The sequence below is a fragment of the Phodopus roborovskii genome, unplaced genomic scaffold, assembly GCF_943737965.1.
Source record: "Phodopus roborovskii unplaced genomic scaffold, PHOROB, whole genome shotgun sequence".
NCBI classification, from domain to species: domain Eukaryota; kingdom Metazoa; phylum Chordata; class Mammalia; order Rodentia; family Cricetidae; genus Phodopus; species Phodopus roborovskii.
This window is the reverse complement of record NW_026126629.1, coordinates 9,542,345-9,551,476: the sequence shown is the minus strand read 5'-3', so window position 1 is coordinate 9,551,476 and position 9,132 is coordinate 9,542,345. Positions and strand designations below refer to the sequence as shown.

At 41.9% G+C, this 9,132-nt stretch overlaps 1 pseudogene; it reads right to left on the bottom strand.

The window, feature by feature from the left end:
* Positions 1-8,197: 8,197 nt before the first annotated feature.
* Positions 8,198-8,809, bottom strand: LOC127238308 (40S ribosomal protein S8-like; annotated as a pseudogene).
* Positions 8,810-9,132: the final 323 nt, after the last annotated feature.

Genomic DNA, 9,132 nt, shown 5'->3' with positions numbered 1-9,132 from the left:
TAGTCTGTGGATCCTCTCTGGGAGGATCAGTATTTATCCTTAGTATAGGAATGGACTTTGGGAGCCCATCCCACATAGAGGGATACTCTCTCAGCCTAGGCACATGGGGGAGGGCCTTGGCCCTGCCCCAAATGATATGACAGACTTTGAAGACTCCACATGGAAGGCCTCAGCCTCCCTGGGGAGCAGAAAGGGGATGGGCTGTTGTTTTGTGGGGGTGATAGCAGAGGATGGGAGGGCGAGGGAACCAGGATTCACATGTAAGACAAGCATGTTGCAAATTGAAATAAAAAATATTATCATAAAAAAAAGTTGAAAGGACTTCCTCAGTTGGGTTCTACAGAGCTTTCCATGGTAGAAGTGTTTTATGTCTGCACGATAAGCCACATACAGCAGAATCAGAAATGTGGCTAATATGACTGGATGAATAAATTTTCTGCTTTAATCAATATTAATGTTGCTGTAAATAGCCACATGTGGCACTGTTGTACAATAATATAACAGTAAACTGTGCCTCAAGAGTCAAAGGACAATGGTGGACAAGGTTCTAGAAGAGAGAAGCACCCAAGACAAAAGTGCACACAGGTCCTAGCTCACACAGGTCTGAGAAGCAGCAAGAAGCCCTTTCCTGGTCTTCTACGGTTTTTTGCATCACCTTTGTGCAGGCTGAGGCATTCACAAACCTGAAACAACCAGTTGTCAGAGCAGCAGATGGAGCCACTTCCTTGCAAAGGGAGCCCAATAAGGAAGAATGAGTCTAAAACCCTACAGGAGGTCTCACAGTTTAATATGCTTGGAGAAGGTATCCTGCAGCACTCACTTCCGGGCCACCCTAGAGATCAATTAAGTTTCAGGCCAAAGTGTCAACACTGACACCAGGGACTGCTTTCAGAGCAATTGATAATTTCTAACCCCTTCTTCTCCAATCAGTCTACCTGCTGCTGTTCGCTCTGGCTAAAGTTCTATTGACTGTAATTCCTGAAGTAGTAGAACAAATCTCACTATGGCTTTGGTAATCCTGTTCTTAAGGACTGGCATCAAAACTACAACATGTCTGAGAGCCTATTCCACTTTCCTGTGGTCTGCCGTTCCCATTATGCCAGATGCTACTTTCATGTGTGAAATTTTTAAAGAGTTTCTGCTTATATCCACAGCTGTTCATAAAAAATGCAGACACTCGCTAATCCTTTCTCAGGATCTCACTTCTTCACCACCCAGCTCCCAGAACACCTTTCAGAACTACACTAAACAGACACAAAAGCCTGGATTACTTTTGCTTTGTAGGCTCCTTGACAATGGGGATTTATGCAGGAATTCAATTTCAGTATTGCATCCTGCAAAAAAAGGCATCATGAAGACACACTTCCCCACATGGCAGCACCAGGGACAGCACCAACTCATGTGCTCAAGACCTTTCAGAGGCATTTTTAATTAATTAATTTATTTTTTTAACTTTTTTTGCTTTAAGTTTGAAATAAGGTTGTTTTACATGTCATTTACATGTCAATCCCAGTTCCCTCACCTTCCCATCCTCTGCTGTCACCCCCAACCCCCCCCACTCCCCTCTCATTCCTCACCCTGAACAGTAGTCTTCATAAACCTGCCTGATGACTTTGCTCACAAAATAAACGTCTGTAAATCTTGGCCTTGTCAAGCACTGCTGGAGAGTATGCTCCAAAGAAAACACCTGTCTCTGCCTCCCTTACATAGCAGGCTGTACTATGCTGCTTACACGGGTGCAAGAACTCCATATTTCCACACTCGGGGTCTTGTGTTTGGTGTGTGTTCTACTGACAGAGCCATCTCCCCAGCCCTATAAACTCCACCATTTTGTCTATGTACAAAAATAGGTAAGTAAGTAAGTAAAATAAATAAATAAGAAAGAAAGGCTGGTAGAGGGGGAGGGAGGAAATGGGTTCTTGGATTCTTAGCAATCTTTAGAGATTTGGCCCACCCAAATCCTGTACATACCCATTACAAAGACACTTAATAGATTCTTCCTTGAGAAGTTCACAACTACACTTAAATAACATCTAATTCTTTCCCTGATTAACTATCTTTAAGCGTGTTTAAAATACGCTTAGTAGCAGGATCTCCATGAAATAGGACAATAGGATATCCAAGAGGAGCTCCATTGAGAGTCCATAATCCATGGCTTAGCAGAAATCAGAGGTAGTCCAGTGAGTCCTGGCACTGAACACTTGCAAATAAAGGTGAATGGACTAAAGGGTAAACCCTGGGACTCAATGGCCCACACTACAGCTTCCATGACAAGATTCTTCCTCCCTTTGTTTTCATTTGTTTCTTTGTTTTGTTTGGGTTTTGTTTTTTCTTTTCTTGATTTAGGTGGGGCATAGGGTTGCAAGGGCTCAGGGCAGATGTGAGGAGATGAGGAGATAAAGAGGATCGGAAGGCATTCTGTGAAATCCACAAAGAATCAATAAACATTAATAAAGAAGTTTTCATTGGAAAAAAAATAACTCTTAAATCTCCAACTTGGTTTCAATATTATCCTCTCTCTTTCTCTCTCTTTCTCTCTCTCTCTCTCTCTCTCTCTCTCTCTCTCTCTCTCTCTCTCTCTCTCTCTCTCATTCATGGAAGCCATGAATCCTGGTTTTGTCTAAATGGAGGCCTCTAATGAAAGGGAAATCTTCAAACTCTGGTTTTAGGTGGAGTAGAGCCTTGCCCCTAACCTTTCACCAATGGCAGTATAAATGAATTTTGGGTAAAAGGTGAGAATATACAATATAGCTTTGTGAAATCCTTCCCTGCGTCATTGGAAACAAGGCTCAGACTAATTTGGGCTCATGTTTTACACTATCTGTGCACAGGGAACTGAAACATGTCCTGCTGTCAAATCTGAGACTGGGTCAAAGGCAGAGCTCCTATGAGTGTTTCTGTTGGCAGGGCATGTTTACAGTCTGTTTGAAATTGTGGACAACCAACGCCAGCAATGCCTTACCCACTAGTTGGAAAGATAATTTTTGTGTATGTTTGCAGTTATGAATGACTTGGAGATGTGATGTCAAAACTAAAAAGTGTGCTTAATATAACAAAATTTGCCATCTTAAAAGTTCTTTGAAATTATTTTTGAGCTGGCACTTGCAGGCTTTGCTTTGTATCATATCTAAAATTTTGTTTTTAGAGGTGATGGTGGATGTTTACAGTCATGACTAGAAATAGGCCCATCTAAGCTGCCATCTTGACTGTTAGAAATAGGTTTGATTTCATGGATTTCATCTTCAAAACACTTTTTAAAAACTGGACAATTCTCATTTTCTGAACCTTTAATTCTGCATGCCTCCATTGCTAAAACTGTCCTTAATTGTGGCAGCTGCACTTGGTGTGAGTTACCAGCTGAAGTGATGCTCTATTGAGCCCACTTATTTCTGCAGGCTAATTATGCACATTTGGGTAAGACTGGGGCAGGTTGAGGCTGTTTGGGAGCCTGTTATTCCAGCACCGATCCAGTCAAGGCTGAGTGACCTTGAATGACAACTCCTAAAATTCCAATCAATAAGTGGTGTCCAGATGTCAGAGAGTCTGCATGGCTTGATTCTGGAGAGTCAGAGCTTGAATTTGACCAAAGAAAGAAATGAGGTAGCATTTTTAATCCTCAGAAAGTCACACAGTATTTAACCATGGATTTATCAAAGGCTGAGAAATCGATGTGGTTGGCACTACAGAGGTTGGTGACTGGAACTGCTTTTACTTCTTGAAATTGTTTAAAAAAAAATGTAAGGAAAGTGAGACAGTCTGCCAAGGGGAGGAAAGGAATATACATAGTCGTAAAATGAGCCAACCATTGCCAAGAGCCGAGAGGTAGAGTGGGTTCAGGAAGGAATGGAGAGTTGCAAATTGCTTTTGTGTATGCTTCTTGTTCACATTAGGGTGTGATATTTTTAATATATTCACATTTGTTTGGGAAAACTAGGCAGTAGTTTATATCATTGAACACATGAAAATAAAAATAAAAGGTGCTTGTGGCCCAGGGATGAACTAGGAAATAAGAAAATGAAAAAAAAAAAAAAAAAAAAAAAACCAAAAACGAGCAGTTATGCTTTTGCCCTTGTTCTTTCCAAAAATCACTTGACATACGGTTAAGATATGAAAATATGTTGATTTTCTGTCAAGATACTCATAAGCTATTATGACCGAAAGAGGGCTCTCACATTGTTTTCTATTTATAGATTATTCCTAGAGAGAAAAGGTGGGCTGGAAAAAGATGGGAAAGTGTGACAAGGAAGCTTTTACAATGATGTAACCAAAGCCTTGTCACCTGGCACATATATAAGCATAATGTGGAGTTAAGTAAGAGACTCAGCAAAGAAATAAATAAACAAAAACAGAATACAAAAGAGTTCATTATCACAACTACATTTCCAGGTAGTATGTATGTTTTAATTTTTATCTAGAAAGACTTGTTGCAATTGGTCAAGAAATTAATCTGGAGGCTGGTTAAGAGCACTTGCTCTTCCAGAGGACCTAAGTGTGGTTCCCATGACCCAGATCAAGCACTCTACAGTGACTTGAAACTTTAGCTAGGGGAACTCAGCACTCTATTCTAGGTCCTATTGGCATCTACACATATGTGCACATACCTCCACACAGATACACATACATACCCATAGTCAGAAAGAAAACAAACAGGGAGCACAAAATGTTTCAGTCTTCAAAGGTGCTTGTGGCCTAGGGATGAATGCCTGAGGACCCAAGTTTAATCTCTGGAACTGACTTAGAGGTGGAATGAGAGAACCAGTTTCACAGAGCTGTCATCTGGCCTCCATGTTTACGGCATGACATTTGCACCTCCCAGTCACACAAATACATATAAAATAATAAGTAAGTACATTAAGAATAATAACTGCTAGGGAGCCAGCATGGGCTGACCTAGGCCCTCTGCATCTGGATGACAGTTGTGAAGCTTGGTCTTTCGTGGGGCCCTTAGCAGTGGGACCAGGACCTGTCCCTGATGCACAAGTTGGCTCTTTGGAACCTATTCCCTATGGAGGAATGTCTTGTTTATACTTGATGCATGAGGCGGAGGCTTGGTCCTGCCTCAATATGATATGCCATGCTTTGTTGACTCCCATGGAGGCCTTACTCCATCTGAATGGAGACGGAGGAGGAGCAGATGGGGGGGGGTTGAAGAGAGTAGATGTCTGATTAATTCTTCACTCAACTATTGATGTTATATTAAAATAAGGAAGACCTTGAAGTGACAGCCTTGGTTAGCACAAACACTTGCCAAAAGACATTTATTTATTGAATTCATTTGACCTGGGTGGCAAAGGTTTCAGCACTCTGCCCCACAGCAGTCATATGCAAACATATTTATGTCTCTCCAAATCTGATAGATAACAAGTGTCTAACAGTTACCAAGGTAAAATTCCAGAGTATCTTCTGGCAGCAACATTCTCCAGATCCCAGCCAAGACCTCACTCTTTTGGCAGTTGGCAATGGCTTCACAAAAATAACTGCCCCTGGAATAGCTGTATTCTCCATCAAAGGAGACCACACTTGCCAAGAATGCATCTGGGGGAATTGAAACAGCAGTTTTTGTTGTTTTAGTTTTTGTTTGTTTGTTTGTTATTTTGTTTTGTTTTTTGGCCAGGCCCATTGCATGCACACACACAGAGATAGAGAGAGGGAGAGAGAGGGAGGGAGGGAGAGAGAGAGAGAGAGAGAGAGAGAGAGAGGAAGAGAGAGAGAGATGAATCAGAGTGCCATAGTTTTTAGGCTCCATGCATTCTCCCTTGGACCTATTTTTCCTCCACTTTTACCCCCTGCTAGATAAAACAATGGAATATTGAGGAAGTCCCCAGGCTTCTGAATTCTGAGGGACAGGCTTTTATCTGTAAAGAGCAGGTCGAGTTTTGACTTAAAATAGAGGCCATTTAGGATTCCTTCTGGGGAATTTTCCTCTCTATCATCTTATTTGTCTAGTGATTTTCTCTTACCGGCTCTTCAGAGACTGTGAGATGACTTTGCCACAGCCACACTGGGTCTTCTTCAAATATTTTTCAAGGACAAACACTTCTCCCACAGGTTTCATAGGCTGCAGTTATGGTCTGGTCTGAACTGTGTTCGGATTAATTCAACTTTAGCTTCCTTACTGCTTCAGTGAATTTGTTACAGTTAAAAGAATCCTGGGGCGTTCATAAAGGAAGCAGGGGGAAAGCCTATTTAGGTTCAGAATTAAGTGTGCTGAGCAACCTTTAGAATCTGGTGGGAGGCCAAGGAAAACAGAGAATGAGATGGAGAGCAGAGCTGGACTCTTCCTGAGCCGGTGGCTCAGTATCATTCCGGAGTTTTGAGGAAATTTCAGAGGTTTGTAGGCAGACTCTCCACCCAGAGTAATGCTCTGCTCCCACACCCCGTTCAAATGACTGTAGAGCAGCCAAGGTATGCAGTAAACGGCCTTGGCCAGCAGAGGGCAAGCGCGCCACAGTGAAGTCAGAATCCCTTCAGTGAGCAGCTGCACACTGCTCGCTAAGTCACTGTAGTGAACATTCAAGTCTTTCTTTCATGTGCATTTGCTCACTAACTTCTTCTGCTGAAAGGATGGCAGAGGAGAGTCATTCTGGCAAGATTTAAATCTTAGCTGCCCTACACCCTCGTTTCATATCACCAAAAGAACAGGAAAAGCACATATGTAGTGAAGACTGTCTTTAGAACATGGCCTGCCTTGTAGGGGTGTAGGGCAGGAAGTTCTTGATTAGTATTTTCTACCTTCCATCCACCCAGGTCTGACTATAAAGTAAATCAGGATGGAGACAGACCATGCTGGCAGATTGCTTTACTTTTTGCCCCCCATACTTGTCTGCCAGGCATGGTGCTACACTACTGAAATTCCAGGAAAATCAGCTGAGAAAGAAGAATGAGTCTTAGGCATAGCCTGAGTTACATGGTGAGGTCTTGTTTCAACAAAACTAAATCACAGGTAGGAGAGATGGCTCAGTGGCTAGGAGCACTTGCTTCGAAGAACAGGGTTCTGTTCTGAGCACCCAGGTCACATGACTCACAAACGTCTGTAACTCTGGTTCCAGAAGGTCTGACTCCCTCTTCTGATCTCTCCATGTACATGAACAATGATATATATATATATATATATATATATATATATATATATATATGTATATATTTACATATTACACACACACATATATATACTCATATGTATATATATATATATATAACACACACATATATATATATACTCCATATATATACTCCATATACACATATATATATATTACATTCCATAAAAAACAAAATGATTACACAATATTAAAATACCAACCAACACTGCCAAAACAAACAAACAAACAAACATATAAAATATATCTCCTCATGGCAAAGCATACAGCATTCCCACTTCTGACTTATCATGAGAAAATTACCAGGCAAGCCCAGGTGTGTCATGCTCATACTGGATGGTGCACTGAGTATGGCTGGGCTACAACAGAGCCTCTGGGGGTGCTCCAGAATGCAGGGTACTGTGGCCACGTGGAACACAATGTATAAGCTGGGCATTTCTTTTAGTCTAATGCACACTGGCACAATAGGTGAATTTTGACTGAGGACTATAGACAAGATAACAGTATTAGATCATTATCAGTGTGCTTTACTCAGTGGAAGAAAATGTCTTTGTTTTTAAGAAATACGATGGAGTATTTCAGAAATTATTGGGCAACTTTGTCTTAATATTTTTTTCTTTTTAAGAAATTAATGTAGATTCGTGCTGAATATACATGGAGTCTTGAGTTAGTATCCAGATGAGAGGTGCTGATATGTGATTGAAATCCCTGCTGTAGCAGGGAAGTAAAGATGGGAATGCCAGGGTTTCACTGACTAACCAACTGGCGAGTTCCAGATAAAGTGAGAGATCCTATCTCAAAAAGTGAGGTGGGGAGACACAGAATGAGACAAACAATGTTGAGCTCTGATCTCCACACATGCTTGTGTGGCTACCCCTACCCCACACATACACATGTACACACAAAGGCATAAAGTAAGAAAGAGAAATATTTGTATATTTATCTCTGGATGTATTCATATACATATGAACACTTTTTTTGTATGTGATAACATTTGTCTATCTGGATAAGGCATATATGATAGTTCTTTGCGCTGTTCTTTTTTGTTGTTGTTTAGAGCAATAAACACCTTTATTACATGAGCTATAAATGATGGTTTATTTGCCTTTCTGGGCTTTGCTCTTCCTCAGGTAGAACTCTTTGCCTTCTAGCGCATAACCATCTGCTCTGCCACACTGGACTGGTCTTGAGGCAATACAGGCAAAAAGCTTGTCCTGCTGGAACTGCTCCTCCAGAAGACTGATGATTTTGGCGTTCTTTTTCCTTTCATTATTTCTTTTGAATTTTCTTGGATCTTTTTTTGTTCAATATCTGTTCCTCCTCAGGAGTCAGCTTGGACCCTTCTTACAGCCCAGGGGCAATGCGTAGTGGGCTTCGTATCACTGCCGGTATGGTGTGCTGTCGATGAGCACAATGCAGTTCTTCACAAGGGTCTTGGTGCAGACCAGCTCATTGTTGGATGCATTGTAGACAATGTCAATGATCCTTGTTTTGCGAATACAGCACTCTGATCCCCAGGAATAGTTTCCCACATCCAATCTTAGGGCACAGTACTTCCTATTTCCTCCTCGAACTCGGATTATGTGTATACCACGAGGGCCAATTTTAGTGTTGGCAGCCGGTTGTCCCAGTTCATACTTCTTGTGGTAGGGCTGTCTCTTACTCCCGGTCTTGCGGAGCTTGTGCCAGTTGTCTTGAGAGATGCCCATCGCTCGGCGCTGGCTGGGTTTCTCCTTTGTGCTGTTCTTGCAACTTATCTAAAAGGCTGAAGGTGAAATAAAGTCAAAGTTGAAACGATAAAAACCATCACTACAAAAGTCAGACTCTTTCTCTCAAGTGCTCCAATGAGCAGCAGGATTCTTTGATGCTCCTTTGTGTCCCCAGTCCCCAGCCTGGAGCCTCCGCTGCAGCCGCAGAAGCTGTTACACTCCAGTGTGCTTTTCTGTTTGTTGTCACCAAGCCATGAACCTGGAAAGCAAGACAGAGACCCCGAGCAGCTGCTGCTTCTTGGCGTTACCTGACCCAGCTAGTA